Source organism: Rattus norvegicus, chromosome X (assembly GCF_021556685.1).
Source record: "Rattus norvegicus strain SHRSP/BbbUtx chromosome X, alternate assembly SHRSP_T2T, whole genome shotgun sequence".
NCBI classification, from domain to species: domain Eukaryota; kingdom Metazoa; phylum Chordata; class Mammalia; order Rodentia; family Muridae; genus Rattus; species Rattus norvegicus.
The window spans coordinates 20,714,937-20,723,374 of record NC_141554.1 but is presented as its reverse complement, the minus strand read 5'-3'; positions in this window follow the sequence as shown (position 1 = coordinate 20,723,374).

Below are 8,438 nucleotides of genomic sequence, written 5' to 3'. Positions count from 1 at the left end.
AAAAAAGAATTCTGGGGTTGGGGATTTAGCTCAGTGGTAGAGCGCTTGCGTAGCAAGCGCAAGGCCTGGGTTCGGTCCCCAGCTCCGAAATAAAGAAAAGAAAAAAAAAGAATTCCTAGGTCTAGATAGCTTACTTTCTATCCCAGGTTGGGCTTGAACCCACATGGCTAAGTCTCTGGAGTGGTCCATTTACAGATGTGCATCACCAGACCCAGCTCCTTAATGACTTATTCAAGTCCCGCAGTGCAGTAGGAGCTGTGTGGAGAGTAGAGACTATGGATAATTGCCACAGAGGGGAGGATATGTCCAAAAGACATAGGTCCAGTCACCAAGCCTATCCTGGTCAAGAATGGGTCCCAGACTTTCCCTAATTTCATCCCAGCCACACCAATTTCTCTGTCCAATGTGATAGTGAGACCTCAGAGTGGAGGTGAAGGGGAAGGAAACAGGGTACCCTCAAGGACACTCAGATGTTGATGTCTGGGATCCAAAGATCCTTTTCTTCTGTCCTATCTGTTCTGTCATCTAGTGACTTTCCCAGAGCCTGTTACCCGGAGCAGAGCCCACCTCATTCCTTTGCCTTGACTTCCTTCTGATGCCTCCCTGCCTTTGCCTGTGCAGTACCTTCCAACTGGAAGGCCATCTCTTCCCTTCTCATCTGGAGCCCATACCTTTTCTGTCAAGACTCAGTTCTGTGTTACCTTTGAGGTAATGCTATCTCTGAGGTAGAGAAGGCTTTCCCATTTCCTGTCCCACATTCAGGACTCCCTCACCATGGACAGATCTCCTTTGACCTGACCATCTCCCCAAGTACCCATCTCTGTTCCAGTGCCCACACTGTGCATTTTTTCCCCAAGCTACTGTAGACTACTGGACTCCATCGACCAACAGTAAAGCTCCTGTTGGCCTCTTTCTGCTTGGTGAGTATTTGTGGGGATAAACTGCAGAAGGACTCTGTGGGGCTGGGATAGCACCAAGGCCTGTTTTTGCCCATGGCTTTCTGTTTCACCACACCTGCACATTGTTACCCCATTCCAGTGCCAGTGGGACCTCTGTAATGAGCCTGGCTCCTGTCAGGGTGTAATTTCTAGAAGACATTGAGACAACTTCCAGCCCAGAGTCCCTGACACAGGTTTAAGATGGTAATTTTTGTTCTCCTTGGAAGCCAAGTTTCACAGAATCTAGGTTGGCCTTAAACATGCTGTGTAGGGTTGGGGATTTAGCTCAGTGGTAGAGCGCTTGCCTAGGAAGCGCAAGGCCCTGGGTTTGGTCCCCAGCTCTGGAAAAAAAAAACAAAACATGCTGTGTAGCAGATGATGACCGTAAACTGCTGCTCTTTCTGCTTCTCTGTTTCCAACTGTCAGGGCCAATGGAAACTTCACTCCTCCAAATTCCAGCTCCCATTCTTCCCTACCTAAAGAGCCATTTCCTTATTGCTGGAACAAGGAACAAATGCTCTCTGTGGTGCCTATGAGACACTAAAGTGCATGCTGGCCTCCAGGCTCCCTCAGTAGCGCAAGCACCTAGCTCTTCTCACACTCCTCCTCTCCAGTTCCGGAAACTTCTCTGGCCCCAGCTTCTCACTTCTCATTCTTATGCATTTCAGTCTCTCTCTGTCTCTGTTTATGTGTCCCTCTGACTCTGTCTCTCTGTCTCTCTCTGTCTCTGTCTCTCTCTGTCTCTGTCTCTCTCCTCTCTGTCTCTGTCTCTGTCTCTCTCTCTCTCTCTCTCTCTCTCTCACACACACACACACACACACACACACACACACACACGGAGGTCAGAGGACAACTTGCAGGAGTCAGTTTTCTCTTACCATGTGGATTCTGGAGATCAAACCCGGGTTGTTGGACTTAGTGGCAAGTGTCTTTACAGCCTTCTTGCTGGTCCTAGGATGGTTTTGTTGTTGTTGATTTAATTTTTTAAAAAGTTTATGTGCATAGGTATGGGTGGGTATGCACACATTGAGTGTTGGTGCCCACAGAGGTCAGAGGTGTCAGAGTCTATTGAAGTCAGAGTTACAGGTGATTGAGAGATGCATGACTTGGGTACTGGGAAGTAAACTTGGGTCCTTGGCAAGAGAAGCTTGAACTCTTAACCACTCAGCCATTTCTCTGGTCCGGTTCCCTCCCCACCCCAACTACCACTAAAGATGGGAGTCTTCAGTATGTAACTTCGGCTTGCCTTGAAGCCTTGAACTCAGAGATCTGCCTGCCTGAACCTCCAGACAGTGAGGATTAAAGGCCTGTGCCACCATACCCAACCCTATAAAACTGAGCTGCATTCAAGGCAATTCTGAGGGCCCTGGCTGGAAGAAGGAATCTAAGTGTTGTCTCTAGGCTGATTCGTGTTTTGTCAACCTGACACAAGACAGAGTTATGTAGGAAAAGGAACTGAAGCTGAGAAAATGCCTCCTATCTGTGGGCATGCTCTCTCTCTCTCTTCCTTCCCTTCTGACTTTCTTTCTTCCTTTATCTCTCTCTTTCTCTCTTTCTCTCTCCCTTTCTCTCTTTCTCTCTTTCTCTCTCTCTTTCTCTCTTTCTTTCTTCCTTTCTTTCTTTCTTTCTTTCTTTCTTTCTTTCTTTCTTTCTTTCTTTCTTTCTTTCTTTCTTTCTTTCTTTCTTGATACAGGGTTTCTTTGTGTGTCCTTGGATCCTTGGCTGTCCTGGAACTCAACCTGTAGACCAGGCTGGCCTCCTGCCTCTGCCTCCCAAGTGTTAGGATTAAAGGTGTGTGCTACCACAACTGGCTCCTGTTTTCCCTCCTTCCTTCCCTCCCTCCCTCCCTCTCTCCCTTCCTCCCTCCCTCCCTCCCTCCTTCCCTCCCTTCTTTCCTTTTTTTTTTTTGTTTTTATAGATGTCGTTTCTCTGTATAGCCTTGACTCTCCTGGAACCTGCTCTGTAGATCACCAGGCTGGCCTCAAACTCAGAGATCGGCCTGCCTCTGTCTCCTGAGGGCTGGGACTAAAGGACTGTGCCACTGCACCCAGCTATTTGGGATATTTTCTTGAATGATGATTGAAATAGGAGGGCACACCCCACCATGGGTGGTGGTATTCCTGTGCAGGTGGTCCTGGGTTTTATAAAAACGCAAGCCGAGCAAGCCAGTAAACAAATGTTCCTCCTTGGCCTCTGCTTCAGCTCCTGCCCTGACTTTCTGCCCTGACTTCTCAGTGTTGTACAGTGTAAGCAGAAATAAACTCTTTCCTCCCCGGGTTGCTCTTGGTCCTCATGTTTATCATAGCGATAGAAACCTACATAACACAACAGCATCAGAATGGAATCAACCGGGGTTGGGGATTTAGCTCAGTGGTAGAGCGCTTGCCTAGGAAGCGCAAGGCCCTGGGTTCGGTCCCCAGCTCCAAAAAAAAAAGAACCAAAAAAAAAAAAAAAAAAAAAAGAATGGAATCAACCTGCCAGGCCCAGAGAGGGACAGATGGATTCCCCAGAGGAAGGGAGAACCATCTGCTCTACATGGGGACATTGAACTAGGAAGCAGGCTGCTTTTTTCCTCTTCTGCCACCTTTGTGACTCTAGCTAGGTCTTCGGAGCAGTAAGTTTCCCAAGAGATCCACCCCCCACCCCCGCTTCCTTTCTGCACTGCCCTAAATTCTGCCAGAAGACAAACTCCCTTCCTTTTATAGACAGTCTCTGCCACAAATGTGGTTCAGCACTTTTGAGAATCCTTGCCATTCTAATACAGATTCATGCCATCTGTCATGGGTCACAGAATTTCTGGGGCCAAAGAGAGATGAGACAACTTGTGGGATGAAACTGAGGACTTCTGAATGGTGTGGAGTAGGACCACGAATGCCTGTGGGTTTGCCGAACGACTCCTCGGTAGCAGATTGTTGCAGACATACATTCTTGGGCTTCTCCTAGGCCAAACCAACTCTGTCTATGTAAACGGCACAGTCCCCTTTCTTCCTGTCCCCGGAAACACTACTGCGGAGGATGAAATTTGGGAATAAGTGTGTGAGCCAAGCCAGACCACATGACCTAAAACTGGAACAAAGGGAGTCAAACTTGCCGATGGTCTGAGGCGCCTCACTTTGTGAGTTAGTGAGGCTACCCCTGAGGGAAAGCCTGTGGAGTGCTGAGGACTCATAGGCCACACAAATCTCCTTTGCTGCTGCAGGTAGAGTCCTTGGGCAAGCTGCTGACTGAGTGTTCAACTTGGCTCAGGCTGTTCCCATCATCTTGTAATTTCTTTCTCCCTTAAGCTGGTTTTACTTGGCTTTCTGCCATTTTCCACCCACATATTACCAAAGAGTACATCTGCTTTCCTGCCTGGTCAGGTCAGGTAAGGCTGCCGTGCCATTTCGATTGGTTGTTTGATGTCAGGGCATGTTAATGTCATAGACAGGAGTTGTGACTAAGAGCTCTGTCAAGCTACCGGAATCCATTCCTAGTCTCTCACACGATCAGCAGGCAGGACTCAGGAATAGCCTGGATTCAAACATCCTGCTCATTGGCTCAGAAACTTGGCCAACCATGCTTCTGCTGCTCAGTCTGCTGGGCCACGTTTTATGCTTCGGATGCTTTACAGAATGCCCTACCCACTTGCCTAGTGGACTTTGTCTTTGGGAGAGCAGGGCCTGGTGGGCTCAGGTATCCTCAGTCTCTAGCTGTTAAAATCATGGAGACAAACTGTTCTCCCCCGAAAAGATGGCTGCAAAGGTCCTCAGTAGCCCACAGTCCTAAAGAGCCTACTATATAGATGTGGAAACCAAGGTCCTAGAGGTGATGTCCCAGGGTATCCTATAGGTGCCTATCCTTGTGTTCCTCCACTTTTGTGCATTTGCATTTTTATAAGTGGCTATCATTAGCAGTGCAGGGTAACTTCTAGCCCCATGCTTTCAAAGATAAAGGCATAATCTGTCTGTAGAATCAGATAAACCTTGGCTGGGAATTTAGGTCAGTGGTACAACTTGCTTGTCTTGAGGGGCAAAAAAAAAAAAAGAACTTGCTTTAAGTCCACAGTGGTCATGCACACATGGGAAGATAGGGCAGGCTAAGGCCAGACTGGCTACATAGCGACACAAATCCTAAAAAGAATTGGATAAACCTTAAGGGTCTAGTAGACCCTACAAACATTCCCTTCAAAAGGCACCTACCTACACATACAAGCGTACTTGAGCAACGCGAATTAGACTTGACAAGTTCAAAAGAGAGAGAGAGAGGGGACACAAAGTTGGGTAGGTAGGGAGGTGGGGGTGGATCTGGAGGAATTGGGTAAGAGAAGAGGCTCAAAATACATTGTAGGAAATTCTCAATAAAATATTATTTTTAAAAGGCACCTTGGGAAAGATCTTCATCCACTGAAAAGCTTTTCATGGCTGGAGAGATGGCTCAGAGGTTAAGAGCACTGACTGCTCTTCCAGAGGTCCTGAGTTCAAATCCCAGCAGCCACATGGTGGCTCACAACCATCTGTAATGGGATCTGATGTTCTCTTCTGGTGTGTCTGAAGATAGATACAGTGAACTCATGTACATACATTAAATGGATAAATCTTTAAAAATAATAAAAAGAAAAGCTTTTCACAATTTTTCTTAACTACTATACTAAACTGTACAAGACAGTGGCTTGTGGGACAGTGAACTGTGTCACCAGACGATAACTGATAAGGTAGTAGCAGAGTTCAGAACCCCAATAAAACTCATAGTTGAGAATGGCAGTTCAAACTAGCTCCAGACCAGATTCCTGGTCCTGGAGCACATGACCACAACACCCCACAAAGAGGACCATGACAAGAGGTCACGTAGCATAGAACCTAAGAGTTCTTCATGCTAGTGAGGTATCTGGATAGGCCCCGAGTGTTTAGCCAATGAACTTCCCTTCCTGGCCATCCCTTCCTGCAAAAGGTATTTAGTCTCTGGTTCATCCTGAGTAGGTCTTATGCATCCACATCAACCATGAATAAAGCAGTTTGGACAAGTAAAGACTGTGTGTCCTTCGTCAAGAACCACTGCACACTCCTGGCCCTCACCCAGAGCTAAGATGGGCTCATCACAGGCCCGTGGGCCCCCATTCTCAACTCCTCTTGATCCTCAGTTGTGTCTGGGTGTACAGGATGAGAACAAATGTTTTCAGCTGTTTGAGGTTCCCAGTGGTGTCTAGAGAACCGCAGCGTCCATGCCAGTCCCCACCATTTCTCACCCGGAGAGACAGAGAGACTGTGTTTTGCCTAACAGAGAGGCGTTTCGACAGCATTCTAACACTTCAAGAGAAAAGCAGACCCACATCGGCTACCGCAGGCTGAGGCCTGCCCATCCCTCAGGCTACGTCCACCTCTGCCTTATCTCCGGACTTCATCTGTCTTTAAAGATCTGGATGCTGGATTGCTAGATGACTCACCAGGTAAAGAAAGGTGCTTGCTGCTCTAAGCACGGTAACTGGAGTTTGATTTCTGGGACTTACACGGTAGCCTGTAGCCGGAGGAAACTGACTCTGGAAGTTGTCCTCTGACCTTCAGATGCCCCTTCTCTAAATAGATAAACAAATTGTACTGGCTGATCTTGTGTGTCAACTTGACACGAGCTGGGGTTATCACAGAGAAAGGAGCCTCGGTTGAGGAAATGCCTTCATGAGACCCAGCTGTAAGGCATTTTCTCAATTAGTGATCAAGGGGGAGGACCCAGCCCATTGTGGGTGATGCCATCCCTGGGCTGGTGGTCCTGCCCTCTATAAGAAAGCAAGCTGAGCAAGCCAGTAGGCGACATCCCTCCATGGCCTCTGTATCAGCTCCTGTTTCCTGCCCTGCTTGAGTTCCAGTCCTGACTTCCTTTGTTGAGGAACAGCAATGTGGAAGTGTAAGCTGAATAAACCCTTTCCTCCCCAACTTGCTTCTTGGTCATGATGTTTTGTGCAGGAGTAGAAACCCTGAATAAGACACAAATAGATAGACAGGTAAATAAATTAATCTAAAACACGTTTTTAAAGGCCTGGATGCTGAAGGACCTGACTGGTTTATGCAATGCTTTGGACACTTAGTAGAATACCCTTTTTATGGATACAAAGCAAAGCTAGGACTTCCCCCAACCCCCAATGCTAGAAGAGCTCCCGCTATATTGTATGCCTGGTTTTCTTTCAAGGAGTGTTTGGTTAGGGCGTATCTCACACAGCTATGTACAACGGCCCACTGCTGCCTGGCATTCAGTAGTCAGTATTGTGGATCTCTCAAAGGCTCTAGATGCAAGCTGTTGTTTTAGGGTTGAGGTAGAGGCATGGGGAGGTCTTACTACTGCACCAGGGGGCTTTTGGTAAGTGCGAGTGGGGGTGGGTGGACGGGCAGGGATGAAATGTGAAGATTAGAAGGGGAGATCCCTCAGTCCTTTCTCTGAGGCAGATTAGGAATTTAGGGGCAGGAGTCATCCTTCCCCAGCCAGGGGTAGGAGGAAGTCTTGGTTTCCCCTACAGTGGCCAAGTGGGTCAGTGTGGTGAAGGACTAGCAAGGGATGTTTCTCTCTTAGCTCAGTCCCACTAGGCTCGGCTTCTTCCATAATGGATGGGACAACATACAGGAGGCACCAGGGCTTGTGGAATCCTGGGTAGTTCTTTAAGGAAAAGGAGTATGCTTCAGTAACAGATAGATTCTCCCTACCCATCCTCTCAAAGCCTCCTTGTCTCTGGGCCCCTTCTAGGCCTGGGTATTTGTTTTCCTGCAATGACTTAGTGAGCCAGGCAAAGATGCCTGGTCAAACTGTTTGTCCACTCCTAGGTCTCAGCTGTCTGAATACCCCCTACCTTGGTGTTGGTCCCCAGACTCTCGATTTGTATGGCAAGCTTCTCCCCAACTCTGGAGGCCATTTTGGACATCTTTTCAGTCTACCAGGTAGAATTTTCTCACAAGCATCATACACGAGTCTCTTCTCCATGCTATGACAGGCTGGCTTCCTGGCACCTCTCCCTCATACATTAGTGGCTTACGAGCCATCTCACCTTCTTACATATGTTTTAGGGTTACCACAGACCTCTTAGAATTGTTCAGTATGGGGGGGGCAGTGGCTGAAGGAAGAAAGCAATAGTTTTTCCAAGGTCAATCCTTGTTCCACATGATAATGTTTGAGACAAGCCAAATGCTGTCAAAGTTTACTCCTGTGGCTCTGCCAAAACCTGGATTCTTAGAGGAGGTGCATTCCTTGGTTTCCTTGACAATCCTGAGCTAAGTGTAAACCTCACAACTGTCTTCCCATGTGGCCTTGGTCTTCAGGGCTACATTTTCATAGACACCAAGACCCAAGGTTCTACAGGTACAGCTGGATACATGAGCACATTCATCCAGAGCTTTTAGTGGGTATTTGTACCTTAATGACCAGATCTAGGCCCAAGGCCTGCACCTTATATATACACAAATAAAAACATGGCTCCCTGGAGTATACATGTAGATCTACATAGGCCTAGACTGTGGGCATACCCGTGTAACATGTATGGGTATC